This window comes from Fundulus heteroclitus, chromosome 2 (genome assembly GCF_011125445.2).
Source record: "Fundulus heteroclitus isolate FHET01 chromosome 2, MU-UCD_Fhet_4.1, whole genome shotgun sequence".
Lineage (NCBI taxonomy): Eukaryota > Metazoa > Chordata > Actinopteri > Cyprinodontiformes > Fundulidae > Fundulus > Fundulus heteroclitus.
This window is the reverse complement of record NC_046362.1, coordinates 12,151,495-12,168,455: the sequence shown is the minus strand read 5'-3', so window position 1 is coordinate 12,168,455 and position 16,961 is coordinate 12,151,495.

Below are 16,961 nucleotides of genomic sequence, written 5' to 3'. Positions count from 1 at the left end.
ACTGCAGAAACAACACTTTAATTTTTTCCTGCTCTGCTACCACAGTGGAGCTGAAAAGATTGCCTTCTTTATTTCTAAGATTTGCATAAAGATAAAACCAAAACTATGAATAGTCACAATTATTTTTATTCAACCAAGAGACTTGTTTGTAGTATAAAATGACACTGCTATTTCTGAAAACATAATAAAACAATGTAAAAGGAGTGTTGCTTTTCAAAAAACGAATTATCTCTTTTTCATTGACAGTGATGATCGTTTCCTAACCAGCTTTTTGATTGTTTCCACTGCTATTTTGGTGAAAGATCTTGGGTGATGAGCTCCAAGTCCTTAAGGCTGGAAGGCCTCCCTGCACTCACCCCGATCTTTAGCTTCCTTCATAGATTCCCTATCTGATTCAAGTCGGGACTCTTGCTGGGCCACACCTGAAACACATTAATATTGCTTCCTTTGGGATGAAACATCTTGGTAAAATTAAGATTACTATAAACCTAAGTCTGCTTGGAACGTGAATGATTTCACTTAAATGTATCTCACGTAATGAAATCTACTATCTGAAAGAGTTGTCAAAGATAAGTAAAAACAATGTTTACAGCCTGAAATAAACAACACAACATATCACACCGTGTCAGCGTTCAATCAAAATGCATTAAGACAGAATCCAGAAGCAGTGTGTAATAAATTGCATCTGATTAAGCAACAGGAATTAAGAAGGTAGATAGCAGCAAGTTGCTACAAATCAGTGCACTTGCTTAATGGATCCTCAGCCAACATGAGAGTTGCTATACACCATCCAAGTGTGTAAATTTAAGTCAAAAAAGAAAAGAAGAAACTGATACTGCCTACGTATCTCAAAGGAGATAAGAAGCCATCTCTAAAAGATGTTGAGAGTGTTCACCAAAAATGGAAAAAGATTAACAGCTACCAGTTTTCCTTAAAGTCAGACCTTCCTATTCTCAAAAAAACAAAGAGCCATGCTTCAGAATCCTAAAGCCTCAGTTTTACATGTTAAATGCTATAGGTTTTTGCCTATAGGTTATAAAACAACTTAATATACCCGATGCTTGCTGTAGTTTGCTCACAGCTGTAATGTACCTCTATTGGTCGTATAATGAATGACAACAATAGCATCATAGCAGTGAAAGGCTTTCAGTCTTTCTTCCAGAATCAAATGGTGACCCATCTATTTACAGTTAAAGTTTGTCCCCAGCACCATAATCATCAGTTTACTGACCAGTCAACAACGCAGAGGCTGAAAAATAAAACAACCAAAATGCCCCAGTGTCTCAGCACTCGGCATGATGTGATGCTCATCTGAGTTTGTATTCCACTACTTTAAAGACCTGGTATCATAACTATTGCTGTGTAAATGAAAACAAGAAAGAAACTCAATTTGCTAAATAGCTGAAATACAACAGATCGACATGTGTTTGTGTTTTGTTTTTCAGCCTTCCATATAATGTTTGCTTCGTCTCTCTCCTTGATTGCAGTTACTAATAATATTTTATTAAGCTGAGCCTGATGTTCATATATGGTTTCTGTATATGTAAAACGGACAATAAATTTAGCTATATTTCATGGTTAGATCACTTTATAGACATTTATCCCTATTGACTATTGCATTACATGCTGTAGCTTAAAAATGTTAACAGTTCCATCTACTGTTCTGCAAAGCTCTCTGACATATTATTTACCTGAGAAAAAATCTGAGAGAAGTGACTTCTAGGGCCAATCAATATTGGATGTAATACATGTGATTGGGCAGCAGATACCAAGCTTATCAGGTAAGAAGTCTCTTGAGATTCAGACAAAGAGAAAGCACCAAATACAAAGCAGCACCTCATTTCATCTTTGTCCTTGGAACAGACTCAGTTATGTTGTCCAATTTTTGTTCTGAAGTGCAGATTGACTGCCAAGTTAGAGTGTTTACCTGGACTGTGAGTGCTCAGTCTCCAAAGGTTCTTCTTTCAATGCTTAGTTTTATAATTTATCTGTTGACATTTATACTACAAGATTTTTAAATGCATTCATCACCAGAAACCTATTTGTGTATGCTGCATGGTTTTAAAACTGTTAAAATGGTTTGGTCTGTCCTCATGTCCTGTGAAGATGGTCGGTGGTTTTTGGAAAACAGATAAATTTTATAACATATAATACGCAATATTGGATTCACCCCTCAGAACAAGATGAGGAGATTTTTGTAATATTTCTGTGAAATTGTCTTCAGAAATACAGTAAGGGTTACTAAGATAAAAAAAAAAAAAATCTGTAATCAGCATGGCGGCTAAACAGAACTGCTAGTCAGCAGGTTGAGAAAATACAACTCCCATAATCCCATAGGGGCCATAATCCCACAGGGGCCATGATAGCCTTTCCAGCATGTAGAAGCCTTGTATTTTGGGCTAATTTCAATATCCCAGTGAATTAGACGAAAACTGACGAATGCAATACTATAATAGCAGAAGTTTTTCATGAAGGAATCTTTTGACATCGCAAAGCACTTTCTTATAAATTAAAAATGGTAAAAAAAAAAAAAAAGTTTCAAAAAGTGTAAAATGGTAAAAGTTTTAAAAAGTGTAAAATGGTAAAGAAGGCATTAGTCAAGTTTAAACATGGATAGAATTCTACATTAACATTATCAACCAAGTCCTGGTTTGGAGATACAACGTTGTCTCTCTTTTCTGCATTAAGTACTAAACGGTTTCCCATGAAGACAGTGTTCAGTTCACTCTTGAGACTAGTTGAATTAGCTAAACTATAAACAATCCATGAACCATGGCATAAATGCCCTGTTGAAAAGTTAAAGGCTTCCAAGGAGTTGGAGGTTCAACTGAATACTTTTTTCAGCAACTTGATAAATAATGTGATTGTTATAATTCTGGCTCGACTGTCTGCTCGCCCCCTCACTCTCTTTCGGCATCTTGCTGATTACTTGAATTCATGCACTTGTTAGCTCCGCCCCACAGCAGGATGAAGTTAATTGCTTACACCTATTTTTGGCTTCCCACAGCCTCACACTGCCAGATTATTGAAAGCCCTCAGTAAGAAGATGTTCAGCATTCTTCATCGCCTGCCTTGTGAGGATTATGACCTCCTTCTTGTTTGTGGATTTCCTTTTCTCATCTTTTCAGATCTCTCATGGGCTTCTATTTCCCGGACCTCGATCAAGTGCCTGTCTCTCGGATCTCACTTCATGGCTTACCCCTGGATTTGTTTGCCCTCATCTGCTTCTCTGTGTATGACCAGTGTCTGGATTACGGATTTCCGCCTTGATTTCCTCCTGACACCATTGCTAAATGAAAAGCTGAGGGAAATGCTCTTACCTGTGGGGACGTGTCCACACTCTCTCCTGTCAGCTTTGGGATTCAGACCAAGCTGCAGAAACTGTTGATCAGAGCCAACGCCGTCTCCTGGACTTTGAGAAGCATATTGGCTTTTCTTCTGAGTTCAACATTGCTCATTTGTTCCCTTTTGGCCACTAACCTGTCTCTTCTTCTTCCAGTGGTTTCCTGTTTCCCAACAGCTAATTGTTTCAATAAACCTTTTAATTTGCACTCTGTGTATGGCTGAATTTTCAGGTCCTCTGTCTAAATGATTACAGTGTTAGGCTGCTATGTCAGTTTGCAGCTATGCCATTATCTTTTCATGTTTTGACAATAAATTTGAAGGTGCTTAGGAAAATGTTCAAAGCTTAAGACCATGCTATGAACTCGTCCCTGACTATATAACTGCCCTGCCCGCTGTGTTCCCTGATCTTCACAATGTTTTTTTTTTTTTTACTGATGTTCTCTAACAAACCTCCGGGGTCTTCACAGAACACCTGGATTTAAACTAAAATGAAATTAAACAACAGGGAAGATATTTACTCTATTCAGGTACCTTTTAAAAGCAGTTGATTGAGCAATATTTTGTTAAGGGGTATCAGAGTAAAGGGGGTGAATACGTATGAATGGCCTGGTCTTTGGGTATTGGAGTAGTTTATCACAAAAAATCCAAAAGACATACTTTGATGTTTGTAATTTAGTTCAACAAACTCTTCAAAATATGCGAAGAACTGAATCTCTGTCTGTTTTAGGGAGTCAGATGTCTGGGAAAGCGTTATCAGTAAATTTGAATAGTATACAGTATGTCGCTGAAATGTCTTTCCCTGTTACCTCACCAGCTATTTAATGTAGTTTGATGGAGTGAATAAATGCATGAGATAAAGGGGTTAAAGCCTGCAGGCAGAATTTCACTTGTCTGGAAATAATTGCAACATCTGCAGTACCTGAAAGTCTAAAACTGTGTGGACAGCCACTGTAGTTTACCGTTTCCATCAGGCTGAATTGTAGACTTGCCATCTTCAGAATTCTATCGACCAACTTCTTTAGGTCAAATTTACATTTTCCATTAACACTTTTAGTTTATTAAGCCCACACATGAATAGGTCACATTCTATGCAGTGTGTTGATGCTTAACAGCGACTGTAACAGGCAATATTGCTCACACTGTTATTTTAAAAGCAGTCACTGGTTCCCTTCAAAAGTATGCAAATGTGAGCTGCCACTGCTTTCAGTCCATAACCACTGACATTATCCTTTTTAATTCATATGTAAATTGCATGGATAAGGTCAGGATTAAAATAATGAAATTAAAGAGGTGAACATTCAGAGATGATAATGAGATTTTTTTCTCGAGTGTGTACAACACTTTTGGGAGTAGAAAGCAGAGGTGTCAAAGCAACGGTATTATTAAACCACGCTGTTTCTTCATCTTCATTGACTGTAGAGAGTTAACACAAATACATAACATATTCACCTTCGTTTTTGTTCTTAAGAATTACAATTATTTGAAGGTTTAAAATATGTTAACCATGAGCCCTCTCTGCTCCTAATTCTCTCTTATTGTCAGGAAGAGTTTGTGCTGTGGGCGCATGTTTGAAGCCTTGCAAAATTACTGATCCCACTTTAAATTTGTCACATTTTGTTGTGTTAAAACCACAAACTTTAATGTACTTTCATATATATTTATATAATTATTATAAATAGTATTATTTAATATATGAATCATTATAAATAATAAAAACAATTTCAGACTAATTATTGAGATGCATTTTACTCATTGCCCCTACATTGATATATATATATATATATATATATATATATATATATATATATATATATATATATATATATATACATATATATATATACATACATATATTGATATACAAATAAAATTTAATGCCACTCAATGCCATCACAACGATCACAGTGTTGGTAAAAAGAATTAAGACGAGTTCTTTGTTTTTACTAATTGCCTTTTTTCAAAATGTCATCAGTCTTTCTTAAGCTGATGACACCAGTGCATTTACAGTCATTTCATGCTGGAAAAATCTCTGCATGCAAAAAAAAAAAAAAAAAAAAACTTTAATGATCATCAAGAACTTCTAGGAGAGAGGTTTGGTTGCAGTGAGGAACGTCAAGACATCCCAGAGCAGGGGTGTCCAAACTTTTGGGTTCGTGGGCCGAAATTGTCAAGTCAAATGCACTCGAGGGCCAAACATTTAAAAAAAAACAATAAAGACACAAGACAAGTAAAAGCCGTTGGACAGATGTAATCCTATTTACTATGAAATTAAAAAGCAAGTAAAATGTGTGGTTATTAAAAGAGAAATGTCTTGTGTTCTACCTAATATTCAATTGTAAGGTTTTATCTGCACCAGCCAGGAGTGCTGGTCGGCCAAATGTTTCTTGAAATGCAGTTGGGCGGCTGCACAAAATCAGCAGAGGGGCCGCAAACGCCCCCCGGGCCGCACTTTGGACAAGCCTGTCCCAGAGTGTTCAATGAGCATTGTAATCGTACCCTGCTGAGGAGTGTGCTACTAAATTATTCTGCAACTAGTGGAGAGTTTACAGCTGATGCTTCCACATGCACACTGAAGAGTTGAGTGTTGTAACAAGAAAAACTGCAAAGAAGTTACTCCTCGTCTCTTCTGGAAGTACTAGGACAGACAGCAGAGGACCGGTGCAAATGTCCTTTTCTTACTAAATCCACTTTCAGATATTTGGGGACATCTGAAAACTGATTTTTCCTGGAAAGAAAAGGTGAACGCTTCGAGTACAAGCCATGTGTGTGGATTTCTCCTCATTCAAGAAAGTTGGCTTGCCCCCATTTCTCGTCAAGATCTCCGGAATGAACAAAGACAGATGGTTGTCTTTAAAGACAACCATCCTGGTAACACATTCAGCACGGTGGAGCACGGCTTCACAAGATAAAAGTGATAACAGATTGGCTTAGAAATCATGACACTGGAATTATCTCTCCCAATGCAGGTGGTTAACCAGAACCAACCAATTCTGTAAGTAAGAAATGTTCAACGGTTGTTCAGAAAAGGAAATATGGGGGGGGAGAAGCAAAAACGTTTGTAGCCATAACACAAATTTCAATCACTAGCCCAACGTTTGGTTGTGATTATACTCACAAAGGCTTTGGAGCGAATTAAAGAGAAATTGACCTCAGAAAACTGGAAAACAATCAACATTTATCTTCCTGCTAGCACATATTACTTTGTTTCTACCACCCTGAAAGAATCAAATATAGTGAGCTCCCACTGACCCACAGCAGATCATAGAAACATTAAGAAAGGAGTCAAATGAGTCCATTTGTCTCAGTTTTTCCCTCTCTGCCATGTCTTGATGTCTAATTATCTGTGAGCTCTGGGGCTATTGATCTCCGGGAGACGCTAATTGTGTTATCTGAGCATGAATTGTATCCTTCGACATAGGAAACACAGGAAATGAGGATGTGAAGCTGGTTGTGTTTACTGTTTTCAGTAAATGGCAAACTCATGTGACTCTAGCTTTGAGTCTAATTCCACAGAAAATATTAACCTGCTAATGAATGCCCAGTAAGAGCGTAATGGATCATATTGTATGGCTGTTTTCTCAAAGTGGACTGCATTAGTTTCTAACGCCTTTTCCAATCCATTCAGGTCATAAAGACTTTGACCAACTGTTCAATTTATAGAGACAATCCAAATTCCTTTTCTATCAGTGGCAGAAAAAAAGACAGCTGTTTTCTAAAATTATATAAAAAAAAAAAGTTGATCCCCTCCTTCTATTTGCATTTTTATTCAAATTGAGTCTTTTTTTTCCTGAAATCTTTTATTAGACACAACCAAGAAATTGTCTGTTATTATTTTCAAAGCTGCATGTCAGAGTGTGGGCTTGTAGCACCTGAGAGGGAGGATCAAATTCAAGGATATAAGTACAATTTACCCATTCAGATTTAACACTAAGTATGTGTGCTTTCACCTTTCAAGCCATTATTATTGTAAAAGGAAAGATGTTGCAGCAAACTTTCTAGATCAGGCCACATTATATTCGATCCAGTGTGTTTTTAGAAGTTGATGAACTATTCATTTCTTGGACTTTTATGGTCATTCATACATCTTTACTAAAACTAAAAATTGATTCATCAGCTAAGAGGGTTTCCTGGAAATTTCTCTGTGGTATTTTAGATCATTTACAAATTCATAATATGAGACACGTGATTATTCTCAGTGACTTTCATGCTCTTAAACTTTGCAATCAGATAGCTGCCATCTTGTTATGCTTTTCTACACTACTGATTTTCTGAATTGTTACCAATGTATTCATGCACCCCAAACACTTCCCACAATTTTCAGGTCACAAACACATCCTTTAATGTATGTGATTGAGATTTAATGTGACTGACAGGCACAAAGTAGAACACAATTGTAAATTGAAAGGAATATGATGTGGGGTTTTTTAAACAAAAATCTGAAAGCTTGACATGTATTTGTATTCAGCCCTTTGTCACCTTTAGCTGCAGTGTGTGTCTCAAGACGTTCTATGAACTTTGCACATATATAGATCACACTTTTCTAACGGTTTTGTTCCTGCAATTTGCTTCATTCTTGTACTTAAACCACAAAGCAGATTGCACAGAATACATGCAGGAACAAACAGGCTCATCGAGTGTTGTTGGGTCCTCTTTTCTGCCACCATCACCAATAATGCAGAAATTATCAAAGAAATAGGGAAGTCGTTTTACTTTTTAAATTGTTTTAATTAACTGACAACACCGTGTCTTTTTCTGATGATGCATTTGTCAAATCTCAAAGAACAAAGTGGAGCGCTAATGTAATTATGTTTCCAAAACCTGAGGAAATGCTGCAGATTGTAAGACAATGATTCATCCCTGTAACTGATTAATTCAAAGGGAAATAAGTATTAATTGAAGAAGTCAGATTGGGAAATTATTGTCCATAGAACTATACTGCAAATGTAATATCATATAATTACATTAGATTAACAAAAAAAAACTCTTGCTTTTAATAAATCCTTTAAACGTTCTATTTTTATTCATAAATTCTTAAAAATATAATAATACAGCATTCATTGATTTGTATAGCTAGGTGCTGTCTGTGTCCCCTATATGGCAATTTCTATTTTTTCAATGGATTCATTTAGTGGTATCAGACATAGAAGGGTGAACATAAAGGCAAGCTGCACTTCTCAAACTTCCTTTTTTTTTGTTTTACAAAAAGTAAAAATCCTGAAAATCTTTCCTCTTTACAGTCGTGCTCTACTTTTTGTTGTTCTGTCACCCAATAAAGCCAATTGAAGGTTGTGGTTGTAAGGTGACAAAATGTGAAAAACCTTGAGAGCCATGAACAGTTTTGCTAGGTACTGTACCTTGGCTGTGGGTCGTTAATATGCCGTAACAACTGTTGCATGTAATCTCAAGCAGCAGCTTTTGTCTGGCGCTCTGTTTGACTCTCATGTGATTTCTGTCCTTTCAGTCGTTCTGTTGTTGGGCTGTCGGAGCAAAGAGCAAATTGTATCAGCGGGAGTAAATTCAGGTCCACTTCTCCCTCATCTGAAACCTGTGGACCAAGATAATGGAATGATTTTCCCCCATTTCACTGTGTTCACACACCAACCAATTAGAGGGAGACTCGGGGGAGCGTATGCAGGCAGAGCTGAGGATATTATAAAAGGACAAAAGAATAGGGAGCAGTGTGACAGGTTACAGAAAAGACAGAATGAGAAGCACAAGAATTAAGCAGAGCACGGTGCCTTTGAACACTATGTTTGCTGATATATGCGTGTAGAGCTTTTATAATGCATTCTTAAAATCAACTTGGGCTCTGTTTTCAATGTTGTTTCTTTTTCTGTTAAATCATTCACAGGGATTTGTAAAACTGAGTACCAACAATTACTTGTCACAGGTTATGAAATGCTCTTACACCTGTAATCACCTGTGCTTTTCTCTGTCTGAAGTCAGTTTTGAATCACGACCTAATAAAGGCAGACCAGGTAACAGTCTCTGGGTTTTTGCAGGTCTCTTAAAAAGGCAGAACTGAAGTATTGGGTGCTTTTGAGGTTAAGTATTAAGCTGTCCATCATTTCATTTCTACTGCTGTTGTCATATATCTCTGAATGGCACTATTTTAGATAAGGTTAGAAATGGTGGCTTTGCTTTTTATTCTCTGACACAGAAATCATTATAGAGTTTTTCAAAGTCAGGGCTGCTGAACTGCATAAAAATAACTCCACCTTCAGTTAAAACAGAAGGAAAATAAGCAGTACAGCCAAGATGATGAATATATCACAACAAAGGATTACAAAAAAAATAATGTGATCAGCTTTGTAGATCTTTCAAAAGGAAAGCTAGAGATATTATTCTTCAAATCTATTTCTAACAGTTCTGGTCATATGTTTACATACACCCATAATGACCATGAATGCATTGTTAATTTTGCTTCTAATGATGCATTCAAAGTTTAAAATTATGTATAAAGCCTCACATTAATACATTAAACACCCTATTACTTAGTACCCACAAAAAGTTTCACATTGACCTCATCTTTTTGTAGCTATCAGCTCTATCCGAAAAGATACTGGCTGCCACAGACTAAATTTCTAAGCATCATCTGAAATTTGTAAATAAAGTTTAAGTCAGTGCTTTTGAGATGCAATTCGGGAAGGCCAATGTAAGCCTTCCAAAATTAGCTTTAACGTATATGTGGGATCATTGTTCTGCTGGAACCCCCCATATTCTGTCCAAATGTCATCTACCTGAACCAAACTGGCAGACCGAGATGAAAGAAATGTGGTTAAAATGTTCCGGAACAACCCAAGAACCACGAAGGCTAAGGTTTGTTATAAATAAAATACCAGTGACCTTGTCAAAAGTAATAAAATCAGTTTTAGGTCACCATTGCCCAACCAAAAGGGGAGTATCCACTCCAAAAATCAAGCTACCCACAAGAACAAGCCAAATGCCATCTGAAGAAAGCATTTATGGTCATATGACACAAAGATTGAGCTTTAAAACGTCAGTGACAAAAGGTTTGTTTGGAAGAGTCAAAGCAAGGCTTTTACAGCCTAAAAATGGTCCACCATGCTTCAGCTGTGAGGCGTGGCATCACGCTGAGGGTCTGTTTTGCTGCTAGTGACTTGCTCAAGGTGTCATGAAACAGGGACAGATGGACCCAGTATTCAGCCAAAAACAAGCGAGGTACGTGGATTAACCAGGTTTTAATAAACAGAACTGGTTAGTGCAGGAACAGACAGTCTCAATGGTCAAAACGGGAATCCAAAAACCGGTACACAGAGAGGAAGTCCAAAAACAGGCAGAAAAATCAGAAACAGGTACAGGCTTAGGTCGGTAAATTGGTAAGCTATCAGAACAGGGCAGGAAAATCAGGATCAGGACTCAGGCTGGCTCAGGAGTCAAAAAGGCAGCGTTTGGGTAACGTCAACAGGATTACAGACGAAGGAATGCTGGACAAAATTCACCAAACTGCTCATTTAAAACAATGATCTGGCAGAGTGCAGGAGACAGAGGCAGGTATAAGTAGAGGAGTGAGCAGGTGAACCGAGTGAAACTAATTACCAGAATGGGTGGAGCTGATTGGTTGGGGGAGGGGGGTGAGTGGCTGGAAGTAAACTGAAGCTGATTGGATGGTGACTGGTGAAGGGGAGTGACAGGAAGACGAAAGAATGCTGGCAGGTGAACTGAATAAAAGTTGGTGACAGAAGTGATCAGAGCAGGCCAGAAGAAACTGATAACATAAAACAAAGTACAAAATCAAACCACATTAAAACCCAAACTATTCCATTAACCAAAACTAGTACAGAACCTAAACCTAAGACAGAATTGATTACATGAAGAGAATCACTAAACCAAAACAGAACTTAAACTAAACTAATCCAGAACCGAAATCACCATAAAGACCAAACCTAAGACTAAACAGAACATAAGCAAAAAATAAAAAACAGAGCTAATACTAAGACAGGAGAGTGAACTAATTAAAGAACAAAACATAAACCATAACAAAACCCAAATCATGACACAAGGTGGTGATAAACATGAACAAGGAGGACTTTCTCCAAACTGTAACTGAACTCTTCCAGTCAGAATCAGAGGAGAAACTTGTTGATGGCTGTAGAAAATGTGTCCAAAATGTTAACGGGGGTCTATATGTTCAAACCTCTGCAACACAATTATTTAAATAGACACTCAACTAGTATGTTTATTTTTTTTACCATGCCTACTCAGTTTTAAGAATGGCTTAAATTGATCATGTATGGCCTTATATCAATAGGAAAGGATGAGTGTATGTAAACTTCTGAACAGCACTCTTTCCCAGCATTAAAGGAGTCAAATATGTGGATTATTAGGACAGAAGATGGATAGAAAAGTCTGACACCAAACCCTTCTCCCCCCCTCCTTAGTGTCATACCTCCTCTCTGTCATCTCTGACATTATTATAAGCCGGCAGAAATATTAGTCTCTCTTGGAAAACGAGACGGCTGAGAAAGTAAGGGAGAAATCCACTTATGTTCTTTACCTGCCTTTTCTCTCTGGTGTCGGCTCCTTTTTGTCTAAATTGCCCCTATCTTGCCCAGTCATTTAAAACATGAGACAAATGGGCATGATCTATTTGTCAAAGTGATGTTTAATGTGCCAGTGTAAAAAAAAAAGGAAAAAAAGGGGGGAAGGCAGGAGCTGTATCTTTTGCACGCTGTCTTTTTTTATATATGTGTGATTGGACAGATTGTAATAACTAGTGCATGAGACAGACTCAGATTTTATATCTATTTCAAAATGCCTTTCAATTGTTCCAGACAAAAGCACTTGCTCTAACAAAGACACTGGATGTCTGCTCTCTCTCAGTGAATTACTTAAGCTAATTGCCCCTAATTAGACAGCCATGATTGAGGTGCAGCCTCTTATTTATGGGGGAAGCCAGCAGCGATGATGTCTGTTGCATTTTCTGCCGATCATATTAGCATTCATGTCTTTATGTGTTCTGTCACAGGATGTCATGCATACAGGCAACCAGTTTGCCTCTTCACTTCTCCTGGATCAGTTCCTGCGTGGATTAAATTTGCAAGCCAGTGACCTCAAATGAATATATGATTTGCACATTTTGAACACTTGAGACATGTTTCTATTCTGGCCACGGCTCAGTCCAATCTGAGCAATGTTGTTTGGAGCGAAATCAAGCTTTCTGCCCGCCTGTTAAACAACATTAAATGTGTTTTTGTGTCAAGATACCACATTTCTTCAGTGTCCACGCAGTCGGCTTCATAAATAATATAACTTTGCTTTCATTTTGTGCGATCTGGCAGTGACACATTGTTTTAATTTCCAAAAGTGTGACAAGATTTGAAAAATGCTTTTAATTTCCAACCACAGTAATGATATTCTTTAGTCTTCCTTGTGAATTTGAAGTGATGTGCAGCCAGAAGCATATCAGGCTCAGCTTCTCGAGTCCCGCTCAACTACATCAGAGCTAGACTTGCATTCCTGTTGGAGCAGCCTGTTATGGATGGGTTTTAATTAGATCTCTGTGCTGAAAAGTAAGCCGGTTCTTAATCAGTGTCATTCGACAAGTACATTTCTGACAACAGTCTCTCATCAGCTTTTGCTGAATATATTCACAGTCGAGCAGTGGTCTCAATATTTTCACAAACATAAAGATTATTTGTCCTATCCAATCTACTGAGAGATGTCCTTTAAAGAAAAAAAATATATAATAATAAATAATATGATATATTTCAAGTGTTTATTTTGACTGAGCACGAGAAACGAAATACTTGTTAACAGTCTTAACTCTTCTGTCAACTGTATTTTAATACAGTTGTGTTATATATATATATATATATATATATATATATATATATATATATATATATATATATATATATATTAGGGCTGGGCAACGATTAAAATATTTAATCGCGATTAATCGCCCTGATTAATCGCGATTAATCGCGATTAATCGCATTGTATTTACAAACTCCAAGAATGAATTCAAAAGTAGTGTAAAGAGCACTTTTATTTTAATGTTCTGCTGCCATATGAACAAAAGTGTTGTAACATTTGTACCACTTATTTTATACTGGATATTTTCAACCCATCTATTGAATTTAGTGCACTAGTTGATCTTTTCTTCATAAGAGAACAAGCACTGCAGCCAAAATATGGCCTTTTTTGACCTGCTGTATATTAGCCAGTCCCTAAGCTTGATGTATCATGAAACTGTTGACCTTTTGGGTTTTGTGGTTTTTATTTTATTATTACAATTTAATAATAATAATAATAATAATAATAATAATAATAATAATAATAATAATAATAATAATAATAATAATGTTATGTTCAGTGTTTTTTCGCTAATCCACCTCTTATTTATTTCAATCCTTATGTAATTTTGTCTGTGTTGTATGCACCTGCCTGTTGCTTTAATCCTATAAATTTCCCCGTCGTGGGATAAAAAAAGGATTAACTAATGTTATCTTATCTTAAATAACACTTTTTAATATATGTACTGGGTTCTTTCAAGGTCTTAATTACATGTTATGTGTGGGCTCCAGTAACATCCATCCATCCATCCATCCATCCACTGATCTACCTGGATGTTCCCTGGAGGACTGAAACGCCTCAGTCAGAGACGTCAGTCTGTGGGTCTGTCGGGGCAGTGAGAGAAGTTTCGTCTCCTCTCTCCGTTTCTGGGGCTCGACGTTTTCATGTTTTTTCACGTGCTTAGATAAATTTGTTGTGTTTCCACTTAAATGAACCGGCTTTTTACAAAACATACAGCTTGATTTCATTTACGGTATTAAAATAAAGCCGAACGGTGCTACTTCCTCTGTTCATGTTTTTTCGCTGCTGCGTTCTCTCTCAGCTGTTTGTGTATTAAGTTTGTGTGAGAGCTGAGTGGGCGGGCCAGGCTGAGCCTGCGTGCTGATTGGCTGGCGCCGCTGAGCCATGTACGAGAGGGGAGGGGGAGCGAGAGGCCGTTTCTCAATTCACGAGAACGCGAGTCCGTACTCGCGTTCTCGTCAAGTCTGTTCTCGGTAAGAACACAGGAAGATCGGACTTGACGAGAACGCGAGCACGCAGCACGTATTGTGCATTGGAACAGAAGTATACTCGTGACGTCATCACACCCACAGCGCTTGAGCATTCCTTTAACGTTCAAAACTATTTATACACTACACCATCATATCTTATTGAAAACGTTTTTTATTTAAATTCATTTCTAAAAAGTATATAAAATATCTAAAATAATTACAGAACTGTGGGTATACAACAAGCAACAGCGGGAATTTCTTTGTGGGGAGTTATAATTGTTGTAGTTGCAGAGGCGATTGAATCTTTAAAAATCAGCACTTTGTAGAAGCAAAATGAGCGATATGAGCAATATTGAAGAGGAGGTGATGCAGTTGAGGAGGCAAATCCGACAAGGAGAAGATTGATACAGCAGAGGAGGCTCAGAAGGAAGGCTTTGCTCACCCACCTATTGCCAACTGGTAGGCATTTTAAGATTGACAGCCTATTTCCTACTTTTATCTTTAAAAAAAAAACCCATTGATGATGATATTAAAAACGTGATCAGGTTGAAATTGTGACTATTTTTCCTATATTAATAAAAATGAAGACCCAGTTTTAACATTAATAACAGTAGGGTTAAGTTACTTTATTGCACCTCCTAACCTTCACAGCATTGATCATTAAGAAAGGAAAAAAAAAACATTTTTATGTCTGTCCACCTTTACAGTGATTAATCTATAAATTATGTGCAGTTAGTTCAGCCCATTTTTTCAGTGAAATGGTAAAAATACCAGAGAAGGGAAGCCATTTGTTATTTACTATACTTGACTAGTTTTACAACACTATACATTTTATCTTTTCTTTCTTGAGAACTATAATAATCTGCATGTTAAACAGGTATAGTTTTATGCATAGAAAACGTGACAAAAAACAATTAACATTTGGCATTTTTTATTTACAGGAAGAAACAGAAACAGAATATATGAGGATAAACACTTCTGTGCCAATCCTCCAAATATTTTTTAATGAAGGGGACCTGAAACCAGCCTTCAGGCTAAACAGGGCCACCATCGTCGTCCTCCTTCAGCTGCTGCCCATCCAGAAGATCCATGGATGGCCACAGGAGATAGAGGTGCTGGTGACCCTCTGCTGGCTGGCCTGTGGTGCATCCTATAGGGAAACAGCTTGTCAGTAAGATCTCTTACCTTCTTGTCCTTAAATAGAGCTAGCAATGACACACAATTGATAGATGATATTAATTGGATAGAAGATTAAGACAGATCAGCATATTACCTAAATTACAAGTTAATTTTATATTTGGTACAGGTCAAGTGGAGGCACGCTACAACAGGCACCACGCCAAGGCTGATAAACATCATTGACCGTGTCTTTGGTGGTCTGAAGACACGGTGGCGTTCCATCTTCTTCAGGGTGCTGGAGGTCCGCCTCACGTTTGCTGAAGACAGGGAGCTGCTCCAGCTGGCTGCATGTTTAAGTAAACATGACTACACCTGACCTAATGTAGATCAGTTGGAGTCTTGTTCACATGCTGCTTCATTTCTTTTGTTTTCACCACCTGGAAAAATACATAAAATAATGCGCAAATTAATTTCCATTCCACCAATTATTTTTAATTGTAAGTTTATAGGCATTGTCTGTTTGTATAAGATCTTAATGAGTTATTTCATTGTTTTAAACCATGTTAGTAACTGTTAATAATTTGTTGAATATATTACACCTTCATTCTGTTCCAAAGATAAAACATTTGTATAAAATAAATGTCAGTTTTTTCATATACTATTATTACTATTATTTTCTTTCCCTCTTTCTCCTCTCAATTATTCGTGTCCTGACTCAGAATAAACTCACTTAGATAGGAAAAACATTTATAGAATGTATTTATTTATTTATTTTATATGCTGCTGCCGTCCTAGGGAGACATTTACAATTTATTCCAGCAAGTATTGAGTTAATAAAGTAACGCACGTCAGTCAGATAAACACAAAACAAATAAATCATAACCAGCAGTATTATGCACACTACTTTTTTTAAATTACGCACTAACTCTGTAAACAGGCCACATAGGGAAGCTTAAAAGTATAATGTTCTCGCCTCAAACGATCTTAAAACGTACTTTTGAACAACAACAGCAGCAGAAAAGCGATTTTTTTTAACTTACCGCTGTGAGCTCTGTTTGCGCTGTCTCGAATCAAGCTGCGGCCGCGGTGCATTCTGGGCAAGCGGTCAGTCTGAAGAACGCACAAGTCTGCTCTGATGCATGCTCGATAAAGAGGGCGGGCGAGAACAACATCCGGGGAATTCGGCGCGTTCTCGATTTGGCGTTCTCAGCATTGGAACAGTGCTCGGTCTGAGGCTGATGACGTGTCACGAGCACACGAGCACACGAGAACGCTCAAGAACGCATATTGAGAAACGGCCAGAGAGTGCTGCCGTGAGACAGCGCGCTGCAGTCAGCGCGCGTGCTGACTGACACTGACTGAAAGCATGATGTGAGCAACATGCGTTAATGCGCGATAAAATAAATATCGCCGTTAATAGTCTAATGAATTAACGCGAAATTAACGCGTTAACTTGCCCAGCCCTAA